The 21,323-nt window shown below is 43.6% G+C and overlaps 1 protein-coding gene across 1 annotated transcript in view; it reads left to right on the forward strand.

Moving 5' to 3' along the window:
* dcc (DCC netrin 1 receptor) overlaps positions 1 to 21,323 on the forward strand; it is a 1,002,879-nt gene that overhangs the window by 811,780 nt on the left and 169,776 nt on the right. The gene's annotated exons all lie outside the window — the stretch shown is intronic.

Here is a 21,323-nt window from a genome sequence, read left to right on the forward strand (position 1 = left end):
GAGTAGTAGTAGTAGTAGTAGTAGTTTATTGATTTTATTTAGAGATACAGCATGGAACAGACCCTTCAGGCCCAATGAGCCGCTCTGCCCTGCAACCCACCGATTAACCCTAGCCTAACCACAGGACAATTTACAATCACCAATTAACCTGCTAACTGTAACATCTGTGGACTGTGGGAGGAAACTGGAGGAAACACATGTGGTCAGACGGGGAGAACATCCTTACAAAAAGCATCGGAACTGAATTCTGAGCTCCAGAACAGTCCGAGCTGTAACAGCTTCACACTAACTGCTTTGCTACCGTGGCACACCCTCAAATCACTCAAGTCGAGTATGATGTTCTCCCTAAGGAGTTGTCTATTGGTGCGAGCTTAGCTGGCTGTAGCGACCGATCTGGGATCTGTATGTTCTGATGCATTGTGGGCAACAGTAATTGGTGGCAATGTAGAGTACCTAGTATGTAGTAAGAATATTCTTTGATGGGAATTAGCCATGGAAGTTTGTCTTGAGATGGAGTGCATTTCATCAACTACAAGTGAATTTGAAATGTCCTGTGATCAGTTACTTGATACATGTACTTAACACGCTGCTTCTTAAATGTTTTGAGAGTATCTACCTCGATCATCTCCTCAGGCAGTACACTTCCGTCTCCAACCACCCTCTGTCTGAATGGTTCAGTACATATGTGTACTGAGAAATGGCAGTAAACAATCTTGAATCTGGAATCTTGAAAAATGCCATCTCCTAGCTTGTCTTCCTTCTCTCCCCCACATTCTTATTCTGGCTTCTTCATTCCTTTCCCGTCCTGATGAAGGGTCTTGGCCTGAAATGTCAAATGTCTATGCATTTCCATGGATGCTGCCTGATGTGCTGAGTTCCTCCAACATTTTGTGCATGTTGCTTTGAAGAATTCCTTCTCAGAATCCCGCCAATTACCCGATCTTTCACTGAAAACTATGTCCATTTGTCTTTGCAAGCCGACCATGGGAAAACCCTCCTTACCATCTACAATACTGCGCAGACGTCTCAGACACCCCAGATTTTTTATATGGTTTCAGGTGATATGGTGTTCTCAGACCCCTGATCTCAACATCATCAAGGTTATCTGGGATGACCTAAGGCAGCCAAAGTCCACAGAACAACCGTAGCAAGTTCTCCAAGACGCTTGGAACAACCTACCAGCCAACTTTCTTAGAAACCTGCACAACAGCATACGGTCATAGAGTCATAGAAAATTACCACACAGAAACAGACCCTTCAGCCCATCTAGTCTGTGCCATAAGACCATAACACCATAAGACATAGGATCAGAAAAACATCATTCAGCTCATTGAATCAGCTCTGCCATTCCACCTTGGCTGATCCTGGATCCCTCTCAACCTCATGCACCTGTCTCCTTGCCATATCATTTGATGCCCTGACCGATCATGAAACAATTAACTTCTACCTTAAATATACCCACGGACTTGACCTCCACCACAGATTCACTACACTCGGCCTAAAAAAAAAAATCCTCCTTACCTCTGTTCTAAGGGGTCACCCCTCAGTTTTGAGGCTGTACCCGCTAGTTCTGGATAGCTCCACCATAAGAAGCATTTTCTCCGCATCCATCTTATCTAGTCCTCTCAACATTCGGTAGGTTTCAGTTAGATCCCCCCCAACATTCTTCTAAATTCCAGTGAATACAGGCCCAAAGCTGCTAAATGCTTCTCATATGTTAACCAATTCATTCCCAGAATCATCCCCATGAACCTCCTCTGGATTCTGTCCAACGACAACACATTCTTTATGAGTATGGGGCCCAAAAATGTTGACAGCAGTCCAAGTGCAGCCTGACTAGTGTCTTATAAAGGGTCAGCAATATCTCTTTGCTTTTATATTATATCCTGCTTGAAATAAATGCCAACATTGCATTTTCCTTCTTTACCACAGACTCAACCTGTAAATTAACCTTCTGTCTGTCTTGCACGAGGACTCCTAAGTCCCCGTACACCTCTGATGTTTGAATTTTCTGCCATTTAGATAATAGTCTGTACTACTGTTCCTTTTACCAAAATGCATTATCATACATTTCCTAACACTGTCTTCCATCTGCCACTTTTTTAACCATTCTTTCAATTTGTCTAAGTCCTGCTCCAATTGTATTGCTTCCTCAGCACTACATACCCCTCCAACTATCTTCATATTGTCTGCAAACTTTGCTACAAAGCCATCAATTCCATTATCTAAATCATGACAAACAATGTGAAAAGCAGCGGTCCCAATACTGACCCCTGAGGAATATCCCTAGTCACCAGCAGCCAAACAGAAAAGGCCCCTTTTATTCCCCCTTGCTGTCTCCTGACTCAGTCATTCTGCTATCCATGTAAGTATCTTTCCTGTAAGGCTATAGGATTTTATCTTGCTAAGCAACCTTGTGTGGCACCTTGTCAAATGCCTTCTAAAAATCCAATTAAATGGCATCCACTGCCTCTCTTTTGTCTATCCTGCTGGTTACTTCCTTAAAGAGCTCTAACAGATTTGTCAGGCGTGATTTCCCTTGACAGAAACCGTGCTGACTTTGACTTATTTTATCATTAGTCTCCAAGTACCTCAAAATCTCATCCTTACTAATAGACTCCAACACTTTCCCAACCACTGAGGTTAGACTAACTGGCCTATAGTTTCCTTTCTTTTGCCTTCCTCCCTTCTTAGAGTTGAGTAACATTTGCAATCTTCCAGTCCTCCGGGACCATGCCAGAATCAAGTGATTCTTGAAAGACCATGACCAATGCATTTGTTATCTCTTCAGCAACCGCTCTCAGGACTCTGGGATGTAGTCCATCTGACCCAGGTGACTTATCCACCTTACAACCTTTGAGTTTGCCTTGTATTTTTCCTTTGTAATAGCAATGGCACTCACTCCTGCTCCCTGACACCCACGTGTCTTCCATAGCGAAGACAGATGCAAAGTACCCATTACGTTTGTCTGCCATTTCCTTGCCCCCATTACTACTGTATCAGCATCATTTTTCAGTGATCCAATATCAGCTATCAACTCTTTTTTTCCCTTTATATAACTGAAAAAACTTCTCAAATCCTGCTTTATATTATTGGCTAGTCTGCCTTTATATTTCATCTTTTCCCTTTTTATAGCTTTTTTAGTTGCCTTTTGTTGGATTTTAAAAAGTTCCCGATCATCGAACTTCTCACTCACTTTTGCTACCTTACCTTTCCTTGGTTTTTATGCAATTCTTAATTTCCTTTGTAAGCCACAGTTGCCTACCCCTGCCATTTGTGGGACATGTCTGTCCTGTGCCTTGTAAACTATTTCCAGAAACTTCAGCCACCTCTGCTCTGCCGTCATCCCCACCAGAATCATTCTGCAATCACCTGGACAAGCTCCTCTGTCATGCCTCTGTAATTCCCTTAACTCCATTGCGATACTGATACATGTGAGTCATGCTTTTCCCTCTCAAATTGCAGTATGAATTCAATCGTATTATGATCTCTGCTCCTAAAGGTTCCTTTACGTTTAGCCCCATAATAAGATCTAGGTTATTAGCAACACCCAGTCTAAGATAGCCTTTCCCTGAGTAGGCCCAAGCTTAAGCTGCTCTAACAAGCCATCTTGTAGGCATTCAACTCTCTTGCAATCCAACATCAACCTGATTTTCCCATTCCCCTTGCATATTGAAGTCCCCCCCCCCATTACAATTGTGTCATTACCCTTATTACATGCCTTTGCAATCTTAACCCCATATCTTGGCTACTATTTGGAGGCCTATATATGATTCCCATAATGTTTTTTTTCATTCTTGCAATTTCTTAACTACATCAACAACGATTCAACATTATCCGACCCTATGTCTCCTCTTTTTAAAGATGTAATTCCTTCTCTTCCCAATAGAGCCATACCACTGCTTATGTCTCCCTGCCTGTCCTTTCAATACGAGTATATCCTTTGATGTTTAGCTCCCAACTATGACCTTCTTTCAGCCATGACTCAGTGATGCCCATAATGTCACACAGACCAATCTCTAATTGCGCCATGAGTTTGTCCACCTTATCTCGAAAGCTACACGCCTCCTTCGCCATGTACTTGCAATGTAAACAGCATTATGAAAAGAGGTTTAAACTGTTTATAGAGCGGTTCAGTGACAGAGGTAATACATGGGGGGGATGGGGATGGTTAACTAGAATGGTTGTTCTGAAGCAATTCACCTTTCACCCTTAACCTATACTCTCTAGTTCCAGCCTCAGTGGGAAAATCCTGCTTGCATTTAACCTATTCATTCAAGTGCCATGTCGTATGATGTGAGCAATCATGGTCTTTCCATGACCATGATTGTTTTTAGCAAATTTTTCTACAGAAGTGGTTTGCCATTGCCTTCTTCTGGGCAGTGTCTTTACAAGACTGGTGGCCCCAGTCATTATCAATACTCTTCAGAGATTGTCTACCTGGCATTAGTGGTTGCATAAACAGGACTTGTGATATGTACCAGCTGCTCATACGACCATCCACCACCTGTGCCCGTGGCTTCACCTGACCCTGATCAGGGGCTAAGCAAGTGATACACTTTGTTCAAGGGTGATCTGCAGGCTAGTGGTGGGAAGGAGCACCTTACACCTCCTTTGGTCGAGCTGTATCTCCACCCCACGTCGTATTTATACTCCTCATCATTTTGTATACCTCTCTCAAGTCTCCCCTACAGTCCAAGGAATAAAGTCCTCACCTATTCAACCTTTCCCTATAACTCAAGTCCTTATGTCGCAGCAACATCTTTGTAAATTTTCTCTGAACTCTTTTTCAAACTTATTTATTTGTGCAGTTTCCTCAAAGTACCATTTCGATAAACTTTACTTTTCTGAATTTCAAAGAAATCAAAGAAAGTAAAACAACATTACATCCCAGTTTATTACTTCATCCCCTTCCCCTATCACCTATCACCTTCCAGCTTGTCCTCCTTCCCCTCCCCTCCCCTCCTATTCTAGTATCTTCCCCTTTCCTTTCCAGTCCAGATGAAGGGCCTCGGTCTAAAACATCGACTATTTAGTCGGTTTCACGTGCTGTCCGAGCTGCTGAGCTCCTCCAGCATTTTGTTTGCGCTGCTCTGCATTTTCAGCATCTGGAGTTAAGTAAGTAACTACACCGCTTTAAAAACAGGGAAAAAAAAATAATTCCAGTCTGAAGGATATAAATGACCTTCTCTGGCTGGTGAATGGTAAAAGTCATTGGTGATGACAGAATGAATATCAAGATTACTTGAACCTCTTATTATACTTGAAATATTTAACACTATCTCTGAGTTCAAAGGATGTGTCTTGGCATTAATATCTCCAACTTCATCAGCTCCAGTAAAATTTCAGCATGTATTCATCTGAAGCAGAACCCATTTGAATAACAGTGCTGGTTCAATGGAAAAAGAGGAGATGTCATTTGAAAATAAATTACTTTTTCGGCTCCTACCATGCATCAGATAAAAATTATTTTATTATATAACTAATCATTGTGGACAGGACCTGTTTAATCCATCGAAGTAATTTTTCCAGATGGACCTACATTTGCTTCTCAGGACCACAAGAGCTCAATATCAATAAACACTCTGGTTCCCAGAACCAAATGCAGTTCTGCAAATGCAGTGTGACCAGAAATATAATTATTGCAATTTTTAACATTTGTTTTCCAAGTGCTGCCAATGAAGGCCTGAATTTCATTAGCTGTAAAAATAATTTCTGTACTTACCCACTAATTTTTAAAGATGTACTCACCTGAATCCTTAAATCCCCTTTTGTCATAGAGTCATAGAGAAAATTTTGAAATTTTCGTTATTTTTTTTCTCCAACGGCGTTCTGAGAGGCGGGACTGCGCAGGCATGTGACGTCGGGCTGTGCAGCACGGCAGATTTAAAAGGAACAGAGCCTCATAGAGCGGGCAGCGTAGTTTGCGGGCTGCGGAGTGAGCCGGGAGCAGAGTGAAGGCTTAAAGGCTTCAGCTCAACGGGCTTAGGCGGAAACGGGCGAGGCGAGGGAGGTTTGGCATTCATTTTCTGTTGCTATTTGAGGAGAGGGGCAGTATGAGTGTGAGGGCAGTTTGCTGTTCTCGGTGTCTCCAAGCCTCCCGGACGTCTACATCTGCGCCAAGTGCACCGAGATGCAGCTCCTAAGGGACCGCGTTACGGAACTGGAGCTGCAGCTCGATGACCTTCGTCTGGTCAGGGAGAGTGAGGAGTTGATAGAGAGGAGTTGCAGGCAGGTGGTCACGCCGGGGCCACGGGAGGCAGACAAGTGGGTCACGGTTAGGAGGGGGAAGGGGAAGAGTCAGGTAATAGGGAGTACCCCGATGGCTGTACCCCTTAACAATAGGTACTCCTGTTTGAGTACTGTTGGGGGGGACAGCTTACCCAGGGGAAGCGACAGTGGCCGTGCCTCCGGCACAGCGTCTGGCCCTGTAGCTCAGAAGGGTAGGGCAAGGAAGAGGAGGGCAGTTGTGATAGGGGACTCGATAGTAAGGGGGTCAGATAGGCGATTCTGTGGACGCAGTCCAGAGACCCGGATGGTAGTCTGCCTCCCTGGTGCCAGGGTCCAGGATATTTCTGATCGTGTCCAAGATATCCTGAAGTGGGAGGGTGAGGAGCCAGAGGTCGTGGTACATATAGGTACCAATGACATAGGTAGGAACAGGGATGAGGTCCTGAAAGGAGAATATAGGGAGCTAGGAAGGGAGTTGAGAAAAAGGACCGCAAAGGTAGTAATCTCGGGATTACTGCCTGTGCCACGCGACAGTGAGAGTAGGAATGCGATGAGGTGGAGGATAAATGCGTGGCTGCGGGATTGGAGCAGGGGGCAGGGATTCAAGTTTTTGGATCATTGGGACCTCTTTTGGCGCAGGCGTGACCTGTACAAAAAGGACGGGTTACACTTGAATCCTAGGGGGACCAATATCCTGGCAGGGAGATTAGCGAGGGCTACTGAGGTGACTTTAAACTAGAATGGTTGGGGGGTGGGAATCAAATTAAAGAGGCTAGGCATGAGGAGGTTAGTTCACAACAGGGGGATGGGAACCAGTGCAGAGAGACAGAGGGGTGTAAAGTGAGGGTAGAAGCAAAAAGTACTAAGGAGAAGAGTAAAAGTGGCAGGCCGACAAATCCAGGGCAAGCATTAAAAAGGGCCACTTTTCAACATAATTGTATAAGGGCTAAGAGAGTTGTAAAAGAGCGCCTGAAGGCTTTGTGTGTCAATGCAAGGAGCATTCGTAATAAGGTGGATGAATTGAAAGTGCAGATTGTTATTAATGATTATGATATAGTTGGGATCACAGAGACATGGCTCCAGGGTGACCAAGGATGGGAGCTCAACGTTCAGGGATATTCAATATTCAGGAGGGATAGACATGAAGGGAGGGGAGGTGGGGTGGCGTTGCTGGTTAAAGAAGAGATTAACGCAATAGAAAGGAAGGACATAAGCCGGGAAGATGTGGAATCGATATGGGTAGAGCTGCGTAACACTAAGGGGCAGAAGACGCTGGTGGGAGTTGTGTACAGGCCACCTAACAGTAGTAGTGAGGTCGGAGATGCTATTAAACAGGAAATTAGAAATGTGTGCAATAAAGGAACAGCAGTTATAATGGGTGACTTCAATCTACATGTAGATTGGGTGAACCAAATTGGTAAAGGTGCTGAGGAAGAGGATTTCTTGGAATGTATGCGGGATGGTTTTTTGAACCAACATGTCGAGGAACCAACTAGAGAGCAGGCTATTCTGGACTGGGTTTTGAGCAATGAGGAAGGGTTAATTAGCAATCTTGTCGTGAGAGGCCCTTTGGGTAAGAGTGACCATAATATGGTGGAATTCTTCATTAAGATGGAGAGTGACATAGTTAATTCAGAAACAAAGGTTCTGAACTTAAAGAGGGGTAACTTTGAAGGTATGAGACGTGAATTAGCTAAGATAGACTGGCAAATGACAGTTAAAGGATTGACGGTGGATATGCAATGGCAAGCATTTAAAGGTTGCATGGATGAACTACAACAATTGTTCATCCCAGTTTGGCAAAAGAATAAATCAAGGAAGGTAGTGCACCCGTGGCTGACAAGAGAAATTAGGGATAGTATCAATTCCAAAGAAGCAGCATACAAATTAGCCAGAGAAAGTGGCTCACCTGAGGACTGGGAGAAATTCAGAGTTCAGCAGAGGAGGACAAAGGGCTTAATTAGGAAGGGGAGAAAAGATTATGCGAGAAAACTGGCAGGGAACATAAAAACTGACTGTAAAAGCTTTTATAGGTATGTAAAAAGGAAAAGACTGGTAAAGACAAATGTAGGTCCCCTACAGACAGAAACAGGTGAATTGATTATGGGGAGCAAGGACATGGCAGACCAATTGAATAATTACTTTGGTTCTGTCTTCACTAAGGAGGACATAAATAATCTTCCAGAAAGAGTAGGGGACAGAGGGTCCAGTGAGATGGAGGAACTGAGCGAAATACTTATTAGTAGGGAAGTGGTGTTAGGTAAATTGAAGGGATTGAAGGCAGATAAATCCCCAGGGCCAGATGGTCTGCATCCTAGAGTCCTTAAGGAAGTAGCCCAAGAAATAGTGGATGCATTAGTGATAATTTTTCAAAACTCGTTAGATTCTGGACTAGTTCCTGAGGATTGGAGGGTGGCTAATGTAACCCCACTTTTTAAAAAAGGAGGGAGAGAGAAACCGGGGAATTATAGACCGGTTAGCCTAACGTCGGTGGCGGGGAAACTGCTGGAGTCAGTTATCAAAGATGTGATAACAGCACATTTGGAAAGCGGTGAAATCATCGGACAAAGTCAGCATGGATTTGTGAAAGGAAAATCATGTCTGACGAATCTCATTGAATTTTTTGAGGATGTAACTAGCAGAGTGGATGGGGAGAACCAGTGGATGTGGTATATTTGGATTTTCAAAAGGCTTTTGACAAGGTCCCACACAGGAGATTAGTGTGCAAACTTAAAGCACATGGTATTGGGGGTAAGGTATTGATGTGGATGGAGAATTGGTTAGCAGACAGGAAGCAAAGAGTGGGAATAAACGGGACCTTTTCAGAATGGCAGGCGGTGACTAGTGGGGTACCGCAAGGCTCAGTGCTGGGACCCCAGTTGTTTACAATATATATTAATGACTTGGATGAGGGAATTAAATGCAGCATCTCCAAGTTTGCGGATGACACGAAGCTGGGTGGCAGTGTTAGCTGTGAGGAGGATGCTAAGAGGATGCAGGGTGACTTGGATAGGTTGGGTGAGTGGGCAAATTCATGGCAGATGCAATTTAATGTGGATAAATGTGAAGTTATCCACTTTGGTAGCAAAAATAGGAAAACAGATTATTATCTGAATGGTGGCCGATTAGGAAAAGGGGAGGTGCAACGAGACCTGGGTGTCATTATACACCAGTCATTGAAAGTGGGCATGCAGGTATAGCAGGTGGTGAAAAAGGCGAATGGTATGCTGGCATTTATAGCGAGAGGATTTGAGTACAGGAGCAGGGAGGTACTACTGCAGTTGTACAAGGCCTTGGTGAGACCACACCTTGAGTATTGTGTGCAGTTTTGGTCCCCTAATCTGAGGAAAGACATCCTTGCCATAGAGGGAGTACAAAGAAGGTTCACCAGATTGATTCCTGGGATGGCAGGACTTTCATATGAAGAAAGACTGGATGAACTGGGCTTGTACTCGTTGGAATTTAGAAGATTGAGGGGGGATCTGATTGAAACGTATAAAATCCTAAAGGGATTGGACAGGCTAGATGCAGGAAGATTGTTCCTGATGTTGGGGAAGTCCAGAACAAGGGGTCACAGTTTGAGGATAAAGGGGAAGCCTTTTAGGACCGAGATTAGGAAAAACTTCTTCACTCAGAGAGTGGTGAATCTGTGGAATTCTCTGCCACAGGAAGCAGTTGAGGCCAGTACATTGGCTATATTTAAGAGGGAGTTAGATATGGCCCTTGTGGCTACGGGGATCAGGGGGTATGGAGGGAAGACTGGGGCAGGGTTCTGAGTTGGATGATCAGCCATGATCATAATAAATGGCGGTGCAGGCTCGAAGGGCTGAATGGCCTACTCCTGCACCTATTTTCTATGTTTCTATGTTTCTAAGTACAGCATAGAAACAGGCCCTTCGGCCCATCTAGTCCAAGCTGAAACTATTTAAACTGCCGGCATCCATCGACCAGAGCCCTCCATACCCCAACTATTCACGTACCTACCCTAACTTCTTTTAAACATTGAAATCAAGCTTGCATGCACCAGTTGTGCTGGAACCTCATTCCACACTCTCCTAACCCTCACCTTTCACACCTAACCCATGACCTCTGGTTGTAGTCCCACCCAACTCAGTGGAAAAAGCCTGCTTGCATTTATTTTGTCAATACTCCACATAATTTTCTGTATCCTTATCAGATCTCCTCTCAATCTTCTATATTCCAAAGAATACAGTCCTAATCTATTCGATCTTTTCTTGCAACTCAGGTCCTCCTGACCCCGCAACATTCTTGTAAATTTTTTTCTGTACTCTTTCAACCTTGTTTACATCTTTCCTGTAGGTAGGTGGCCAAAACTGCACACAATACAACAAATTAGGCCTCACCAGCATCTAATACAACTTCAACATAACATCCTATCTCATGTACTCAATACATTGATTTATGAAAGCCAATGTGCCAAAAAATTTCTTTCCGATTCTATCTACCTGTGACGCCACTTTCAACAGTTATGGAGTTGTATTCCCAGATCCCTTTGTTCTAACACACTTCGCAGTGCCCGATCGTTGGCTGCGTAAGACCTATACTGGTTAGTCCTACTGAAGCGCAAAACCTCGCAATAGTCTGCATTAAATTCCATCTGCCATTTTTCAGCCCAATTTTCCAGCTGATGCAGATCCCTCTGCAAGCCATGATAGCCTTCCTCGCTGTCCACTACACCCCCAATCTTAGTGTCATGTGCAAATTTGCTGATCCAGTTAGCCACATTATCATCCAGATCACTGATATGGATGGCAAACAACAACGGACCCAGCGTTGATCCCTGTGGGACACCACTAGGCCTCCAGTCAGAGAGGCGACCATCTACTCCCACTCTCTGGCTTCTCCCACAAAGTCAATATCTAATCCAATTTACTACCTCATCTTGAATGTTGAGCAGCTGAATCTTTTTGACCAGCCTCCCATGCGGGGCCTTGTCAAATGTCTTGCCAGTATCCATATAAGCAACATCCACTGCCTGGTCTTCATCCACTTTCTTTGTAACTTCCTCGAACAACTCAATAAGATTGGTTAGACATGACCTACCACGCATGAAGCCATGCTGACTATTCTTAATCAGTCCATGTCTATCCAAATACTTATGAATCTGGTCCCTTAGAATACCTTCCAATAATGTTTCCACAAATGATGTCAGATTCTCTGGCCTATAATTTCCTGGATTATATTTGGAGCCCTTTTTAAACAGTGGAACAACATTGACTGTCCTTCAATCCTCTGGTACCTTCCCTGTCATTAAGGATGATTTAAAATCTCTGCGAGGACCCCGCCGATTTCTGCACTTGCCTCCTATAGGGTCCAAGAGAACACCAATCCGGGCCCTGGGGATCTATCTACCCAGATTTGCCTCAGGAGAGCAAACACCTACTCCTCTATAATTTGTACAGGGTCCATGAAGTTGATGCCATTTTGCCTCAATTCTGTAGACTCTGTGTCCACCTCCTGAGTTAAAATAGCTGCAAGTAATTGGTTTAAGATCTCCTCCATTTGTTTTGGCCCCACAAAATGGATTACCATTCTGGTCTTCCAAAGGACTAATTTTGTCCCTTGCAATCCTTTTAGACAATAAGGCGATAAGATATAGGAGCAGAATTAGGCCATCTGGCCCATTGAGTCTTCACCATTTCATCATGGCTGATCCAATTTTCCTCTCAACCCTAATCTCCTGCCTTCTCCCTCTATCCCTTTATGCCCTGACCAAACAAGGCATGAAAATGCCTTAAACATACATAAAGACCTTCCCTCCACAACTACCTGTGGCTAAAGAAATTCATTCCCATCTCCATTCTAAAAAGACACTCCTCTATTCTCCACATCCAATTTATCAAGGCCTTTCACCATTCGATAAATTTAAATTATATCACTCATTATTCTTCTGAATTTCGGCAAATACAGACCCAGATTTATCAAATGCTCTTCATATAAAAAGGCATTCAATCTTGGAACCATTTTCATGAACTTCCTTCGAACCTTCTCCAGTTTCAGTACGTGCTTTCTATGATAAGCGGCCCAAAATTGCTCACAATACTCCAAGTGAGGTCTCGTCAGTGCTTTATAAAGTCTCAACATTACATCACAAACAAGAGAAAATCTGCAGGTGCTGGAAATCCGAGCAACGCACACAAAATGCTAGAGGAACTAAGCAGGCCAGGCAGCATCTATGGAAAAAAGTACAGTTGATGTTTCGAGCTAAAATCCTTCAGCAGGACTCAACATTACATCTTTGCATTTATATTCAAGTCCTCTTGAAATGAATGCTAACATTGTATTTGCCTTCCTCACCACAGACTCAAGCTGCAAATTAACTATTAGGGAATCATTCACAAGGACCACCAAGGCCCTTTGCATCTCAGTTTTTTGCATTTTCTGTCCATTTAGAAAATAGTCAACCCTTTCTTTTCTTCTCCCAAAGTGCATGACCATACACTTCCCAATACTGTATTCCATCTGACATTTCTTTGCCCATTCTCCTAATCTGTTTAAGTCCTTCTGTAGCCTCTCTACTTCCTCAAAACTACCTACCCCTCTATCTATCTTCATATCATCTGCAAATTTTGCAACAAAGTCATCTATTCCATCATCCAAATCATTGACATATAATGTAAAAAACAATTAGTCACAACACAGACCTGGGTGGAACATCACTAGTCACCAGCAGCCAACTAGAAAAGGCTCCCTTTATTCCCACTCTTTGCCTCCTGCCAATCAGCCACTGCTTTATCCATGCTAGAATCTTTCCTGTTATACCATGGGCCCGTAGCATGTTAAGCAGCATCATATGAGGCACTTTGACAAAGGCCTTTGGTAAATCCAAGTACACAACATCAACTGATTCTCCTTTGTCTATCCTGATTGTTATTTCTTTCAAGAAGTCCAACAGATTTGTCAGGCAAGAATTTCCCTTGAGGAAACCATGCTGACTATGCCCTATTTTATCATGTGCCTCCAGGTACCCCAAGACTTCTTCCTTCACAATCGACTCCAACATCTTCCCAACCACTGAAGTCAGACTAACTGACCTATAGTTTCCTTTCTTCTGCCTCTCTTGCCTTCTTGAAGAGTGGAGTGACATTTGCAATTTTCCTGTCTTCCAGAACCATTCCAGAATCTAGTGATTCTTGAAAGATCATTACTAATGCCTCCACAATCTCTTCAGCCATCTACTTATGAACCCTGGGGTGTACACGATCTGGTCCAGGTGACTTATCTATCTTCAGACCTTTCATTTTCCTAAGAACCATCTCCCTAGTAATGGTAACTACACACACGTCATGATCCCTGACACCTGAAACTTCCAGCATACTGCTAGTGTCTTGCACAATAAAGGCTAATGCAAAATACTTATTCAGCTCAACTGCTATTTCCTTGTCCCCTGTTACTAGCTCTCCAATATCGTTTTCCAGCATCCGATAACCACTTTCGCCTCTCTTTTACACTTCTTAATGACTTTTTTAGTTGTCTTCTGGTTAGTTTTTAAAGGCTTTCCAACCCTCTAACTTCCCACTAATTGTTACTCTATTATATGTCCTCTCTTTGGTTTTTATGTTGGCTTTGGCTCCCCTTGTTAGCCATAGTTGTGTCATCTTCCTTTTAGAATATTTCTTCCTCATTAGGATGTATATATCCTTTGCCTTCCAAATTGCCTTTTATGGTGCAGTTCATCCTGTTGACTACAATTTTGCCCTAACAACAGCTTCTTCTCACTACCCATTGCCTCTGTAAAGCAGCTACCTCATCTTTAGTGCTATCATCCTCCTTTCCTATGATACTTCTTGCATTGAAATATATGCAGCTCACGACACTAGTCACACCATGCTCAACGTTTTGAGGTCTTACCAACATCTGCCTTCAACCTCTCTGCTAGCTGTTCTGGCACTCTGGTTCCCATCCCCCTGCAACTCTAGTTTAAACCCCACTGTGCAGCATTAACAAACCTTCCCACTAGGATATTGGTCCGCCTCCAGTTTAGAGTCAAATACTCTCTTCTGTACATAACCCACCTTCCCTGGAAGAGAGACCAAGGATCCAAAAATCTTATGCCATCCCTCCAACACTAACTCTTTAGCCACATATTAAACTGTATAACCTTCCTAGTTCTAGTCTCACTAGCACGTGGCACGGGTATCAAGCCTGAGATCACAACCCTCGTTGTCTTTCCCTTTAACTTAGCACCTAAATCTCTGAACTCCCTATGCAGAACCTCATCACTCATCCTACCCATGTCATTGGTACCTACTTGGACCATGACTTCTGACTGTTCACCCTTTGACTTAAGAATGATGATATCCTGGACCCTAGCACCTGGGAGACATCATTCTTACCCACAGAACCTCCTGTCCGTTCCCCTAACTAATGAATCACCTATCACTACATTGTGCCTCTTCTCCACCCCTTCCCTTCTGAGTCACAGAGGCAGACTCAGTGCCAGAGACCCGACCACTGTGACTTTCCTCTGTTAGGTCATCTCCCCTGAATGTACCAAAGTGATATACCTGTTGTTGAGGGGATGGCCATGAGTACTCTGCACTGGCTCCTTAACCCCTTTTCCCTTCCTGACTGTCACCCTGTTTCCTGTGTCCTGCACCTTCGGTGTAACTACCTCTCTATATGTCCTATTATAAGACACTAGTCAGGCCACATTTGGAGTACTGTCAACAGTTATGGGCCCCTTATTTCAGATAGAATGTATTGTCATTGGAAAGAGTCCAGAGGAGGTACATGAGGATGATTCCAGGAATGAAGGAGTTAACATATGAGAAGCATTTAGCAGCTGTGGACCGGTACCCATTGGAATTTAGAAGAATGAGTGGGGATCTCATTGAAACCTACCAAATATTCAAAGGACTATATAAGGTAGATGTGGAGAGAATATTTCCTATGGTGGGGGTATCTGGAACTAAAGGGCACAGCCTCAAAATTGAGGGGAGCCCTTTTAGAACAGAGGTAAGGAGGAATACTTTTAGTCAACGTGCAGTGAATCTGTGGAATACTGTGTCACAGACTATGGTGGAGGTCAACTCTATGGGTATATTTAAAGCGGAAGTTGAGGATTCCTGATTGATCAAGAGATATGGTGAGAGGGCAGGTGTATGGGGTTGAATGGGATCCAAATCAGCCATGATGAAATGGCAGAGTGGACTTGATGGGCTGAATGGCCTAATTCTGTTACAGTGTTTTATTGTCTAATGGTCTATCTATCACCCGTCAAGCCGCCTGAATAATCCAGAGTTCATCCAGTTCCAGCTCCAACTCCTTAATGCGGATTGTTAGAAGCTGCAACTGGATACACTTCTCGCAGCTGTAGTTGTCAGTGGTACTGGAAGTGACCCTCCCTTTCCACATCCTGCAAGAGGAGCACTCAGCTATCCTGCCTGGCATCTCTACTGTCTAAACTGAGCAGACACAAAGAAGGGAAAGAAAAAACAACTTAACCTTGAGCTTTTCTCTTCTTTTTCTTTCTCTGAGTGAATCCTCTCCTCATTGAAGCCTCAGAAAGCTAAAGCCTCAAGAGAAAACTGGAGAGAGTTCAAAGGGGATTCACGGAAATGATTCCAGGACTGAAGGGCTTGTTATATGAAGAGCGCTTTCAGGCTCTAGCCTGTATTCACTAGAATAGCGAAGAATGAGGGGTGACCTCATTGAATGGTGAAAGGCCTTGATAGAGTAGATGTGGCCTTTCTCCAATTTAGATCTCAGCTCACAGACCAGACCTATCTTTTTGCACATTTACTTTGAAGCTAATGACATTGTGGTCACTGGATGCAGAGTGTTCCTCTACACAAACTGTCTCACCTGCCCTGTCTCATTCCTTAATAGCAGATCCAGTATCACATGCTCATATTGCATTCCTCTCGAACCATAAGACGTAGGAGCAGAATTGGGCCACTTAGTCCATGGGATCTGCTCCACCATTCCATCATGGCTTATCGTCTTCACATGCACTCTGTCTAGGCCTGTCAATATTCAATAGGCTTCAATGAACTGTATTTCATTTTTCACAGCATTCGGTCGTTTCTTGGAAAATTCATGATTTAACATTCTCATGATTCGTCTCTCAATAGGTACTGTGCAAAGATATTGCATGGGACGAGAACATGCTTTGTCTGAGCTGCTCCTCTGATGTCCTTGTTCTTTTCACATGACCCAGTAGTTCCTTGCCTTTCAATTTTAATTATCTTTGAACTCTTTCCACGTGTCTTTCAATGAGTCCAGCTGAACTCAGTATGGAGTGAAAGAAGGTAGGCTGAGATCACCATCAAGCTTACATAGGAATGGTGAGGCACCAGCCGAGCGAAGCTGTGACACTCGTCTAACCCACAAAACCAACATGGCAGAACTGAGCAAAGTCACAACCAATGGATCAGATGCCGTTAAAAAAAAACCTGAGTGATTGGGAAAGGTTAAAGAAGTCAGAACTTTATTCCCTGGAGCACAGGAGAATGAGAGATTTAATTGAAGTATACAAAGCTATGAGGGGTAAAGACAGGGTAAATACAAGCAGGCTTTTTTCCACTGAGGTTGGGTGGGACTGGAACTAGAAGTCATGGGTTAAAGGTGAAATAATTAAGGGGAAGAAATATTTCAGAGGGTGGCTGGAGTGCCAAATGAGCTGCCGGCAGAAGTGATAAAGTAGGTTCGATTGCAACATTTAAGAGAGGTTTAGATAAGTACATGGATGTACTTATAAGTACATAAGTACAATAGAGCAGTTACTCTATTGGGGGTATTCTATAGGCCTCCTGGTAGCAGCAGAGATACAGAGGAGCAGATTTGGAAGCAGATTTTGGAAAGGTGCAAAAATAACAGGGTTGTTATCATGGGTGACTTTAACTTCCCTAATATTGATTGGCACCTGATTAGTTCCGAGGGTTTGGATGCGGCAGAGTTTGTTAAGTGTGTCCAGGACGGATTCCTGTCACAGTATGTGGACAGGCCAACTAGGGGGAATACCATACTAGATCTAGTACTAGGTAATGAACCAGGTCAGGTCACAGATCTCTCAGTGGGTGAGCATCTGGGGGACAGTGACCATCGCTCCCTGGTCTTTAGCATTATCATGGAAAAGGATAAAATCAGAGAGGACAGGAAAATTTTTAATTGGGGAAGGGCAAATTATGAGGCTATAAAGCTAGAACTTGCAGGTGTGAATTGGGATGATGTTTTTGCAGAGAAATGTACTATGGACATGTGGTGAATGCTTAGAGATCTCTTGCAGGATGTTATGGGTAAATTTGTCCCAGTGAGGAAGATAAAGAATGGTAGGGTGAAGGAACCATGGGTGACTAGTGAGGTGGAAAATCTAGTCAGATGGAAGAAGGCAGCATACATGAGGTTTAGGAAGCAAGGATCAAATGGGTCTATTGAGGAATATAGGGAAGCAAGAAAGGAGCTTAAGAAAAGGCTGAGAAGAGCAAGAAGGGGGCATGAGAAGGCCTTGGTGAGTGGGGTAAAGGAAAACCCCAAAGCATTCTTCAATTATGTGAAGAAAAAAAAGGATGACAGGAGTGAAGGTAGGACCGATTAGAGATAAAGGTGGGAAGATGTGCCTAGAGGCTGTGGAAGTGAGCGAGGTCCTCAATGAATACTTCTCTTCGGTATTCACCAATGAGAGGGAACTTGATGACGGTGAGGACAATATGAGTGAGGTTGATGTTCTGGAGCATGTTGATATTAAGGGAGAGGAGGTGTTGGAGTTGTTAAAATACATTAGGACGGATAAGTCCCCGGGGCCTGACGGAATATTCCCCAGGCTACTCCACAAGGTGAGGGAAGAGATTGCTGAGCCTCTGGCTAGGATCTTTATGTCCTTGTAGTTCCCGGGAATGGTACCGGAGGATTGGAGGGAGTCGAATGTTGTCCCCTTGTTCAAAAAAGGTAGTAGGGATAGTCCGGGTAATTATAGACCAGTGAGCCTTACGTCTGTGGTGGGAAAGCTGTTGGAAAAGATCCTTAGAGATAGGACCTATGGGCATTTAGAGAATCATGGTCTGATCAGGGACAGTCAGCATGGCTTTGTGAAGGGCAGATCGTGTCTAACAAGCCTGATAGAGTTCTTTGAGGAGGCGACCAGGGATATAGATGAGGGTAGTGCGGTGGATGTGATCTATATGGATTTTAGTAAGGCATTTGACAAGGTTCCACACGGTAAGCTTATTCAGAAAGTCAGAAGGCATGGGATACAGGGAAGTTTGGCCAGGTGGATTCAGAATTGGCTTGCCTGCAGAAGACAGAGGGTGGTGGTGGAGGGAGTACATTCAGATTGGAGGATTGTGACTAGTGGTGTCCCACAAGGGTCTGTTCTAGGACCTCTACTTTTCGTGATTTTTATTAACGACCTGGATGTGGGGGAAGAAGGGTGGGTTGGCAAGTTTGCAGATGACACAAAGGTTGGTAGTGTTGTAGATAGTGTAGAGGATTGTCAAAGATTGCAGAGAGACATTGATAGGATGCAGAAGTGGGCTGAGAAGTGGCAGATGGAGTTCAACCTGGAGAAATGTGAGGTGGCACACTTTGGAAGGACAAACTCCAAGGCAGAGTACAAAGTAAATGGCAGGATACTTGGTAGTGTGGAGGAGCAGAGGGATCTCGGGGTACATGTCCACAGATCCCTGAAAGTTGCCTCACAGGTGGATAGGGTAGTTAAGAAAGCTTATGGGGTGTCAGCTTTCATCAATCGAGGGATAGAGCTTAAGAGTCGCAATGTAATGATGCAGCTCTATAAAACTCTGGTTAGGCCACACTTGGAGTACTGTGTCCAGTTCTGGTCACCTCACTATAGGAAGGATGTGGAAGCATTGGAAAGGGTACAGAGGAGATTTACCAGGATGCTGCCTGGTTTAGAGAGTATGCATTATGATCAGAGATTAAGGGACCTAGGGCTTTACTCTTTGGAGAGAAGGAGGATGAGAGGAGACATGATAGAGGTGTACAAGATAATAAGAGGAATAGATAGAGTGGATAGCCAGCGCCTCTCCCCCAGGGCACCACTGCTCAATACAAGAGGACATGGCTTTAAGGTAAGGGATGGGAAGTTGAAGGGGGATATTAGAGGAAGGTTTTTTACTCAGAGTGGTTGGTGCGTGGAATGCACTGCCTGAGTCAGTGGTGGAGGCAGATACACTAGTGAAGTTTAAGAGACTACTAGACAAGTATATGGAGGAATGGATGGGAATGGTATGGAGGGCTATGGTCCAGGCGCTGGTTGATGGAACTAGTCAGAATAACAGTTTGGCATGAACTAGATGGGCTGAAGGGCTGGTTTCTGTGCTGTAGTGACTCTGACATTCTAGTCAGAATAACAGTTTAGTGTGGACTTGATGGGCCGAAGGACCTGCTTCTGTGTTGTAGTGCTCTATGAGTCTGTGACTCTAACATTCTACCTGAGAGTGAGTCCAACTGTTTTACACACTAGACTGTGAAACAGGCAGCATAATTAATCATTGTTAGTGAATATTTTATGACAGAAGTCGTATGCAAAGATCAAGTTGTTTTTAATCAATAATGATTTAAAGTGTGGAACTGATATAAAGATAAGTAACCTTGCAATTTTCTGACAAGAACATTGTGTGCACAGAGCAGCGGTGAAGTTACTGGACCAGTGCTCTTGAAACCCAGACTAAAGACTAAGAAATATGGGTTTAGTTTGAACTTAAATTCAGATGATGCATTAAACTGGAATTAAGCACAGAACATAAAACATTACAACAGAGTAGACACTCTTTGGCCTACCACCTTATAACCCACTCTAAGATCAATCTAATCCTTCCTTCCTACAAAGCTCTCCATTTTTCTATTGTCCATGTGACTGTCTAAGAGTTTCTTTAATGCCCCTAATTGTAACTACATTACCTCTATCCGTGCATTCCACACACCCACCACTCTCTGTGTAAAATATCTACCTCTGCTATCCCCGCCCCCATATTTCCCTCCAATCATCTTAAAATTGTGTCCCCTCATACTAGCCATTTCTACTGCGGAAAAAGTCTGACTGTCCTCTCACTCTATCTTGTACAACTCTATCAAGTCACCACCCCCACCCCCCATTCCTCATGTGCTCCAAAGCCCCAGTTTGCTTAACTTATCCTCATAAGACATACTCTCTAATCCAGCCAACGCCCTAGTAAATCTCCTCTGCACCCCCTTGAAAGCAACATCCTTCCTATAATGAGGCAACCAGAAATGAACACTCCAAGTATGGTCTATCCAGTGTTTTATAGAGCTGCAACGTCATGTCAGGGCTCTCATGCTCAATTCTTCAAAAGAACTTAAAATTTACCTCTGACATACCCCTTACACATTCCTAAAATCACCTTAAAGTTATGCCTCCTTGTATTAGCTGTTTTCACCCTGGGAAAAGGTCACTGGCTCTACTCAGTTAATGCCTCTTATCCTCGTGTACACCTATATCAAATCACCTCTCATCCTCTTTCACTCCAAACTGAAAAGCTCTGCTTCACTCAACTCATCTTCTTTAAAGTCGGAGTAAAATTTATTGTCAGAGTACATACATGTCATCACATACAACCCTGGGATTTATTTTCTTGTGGTCATACTCAACAAGTCTATAGAACAGTAACTGTAAACAAGATCAATGAAAGAACAGGAGCATAGAAGATACAAACTGTGAAAATGCAAATATAAATAAATTGCAATAAATAACAAAAGCATGAAATAATTAGATAAAGAGTCCTTAAAGTGAGATCATCAGTTGTGGGAACACCAGAAATAGAATGAGTATAGTAGTTAACTCCATGTTCAAGAGCCTGTTGGTTGAGGGGTAGTAACTGTTCTTGAACCTGGTGGTGTGAGCCCTGAAACACTTGTACCTTTTACCTGATGTCATTAGCAAGAAAAGAGCATGGCCTGGGTGATGAGGATCTTGATGATGGATGCTGCTTTTCTATGACAACGTTTCATGTAGATGTGCTCAATGGTTGGGAGGGCTTCACCAGAGATGTACTGGACCGAGCCCACTACCTTAGACTACCTTAGACTTTCTCTTTGCATTAAAGGTGGCAAAAACATGGTGGATGATACGTTGAAACTGTAGGGTGGTG

The sequence above is a fragment of the Mobula birostris genome, chromosome 3 (assembly GCF_030028105.1).
Source record: "Mobula birostris isolate sMobBir1 chromosome 3, sMobBir1.hap1, whole genome shotgun sequence".
Taxonomy (NCBI): Eukaryota; Metazoa; Chordata; class Chondrichthyes; order Myliobatiformes; family Myliobatidae; genus Mobula; species Mobula birostris.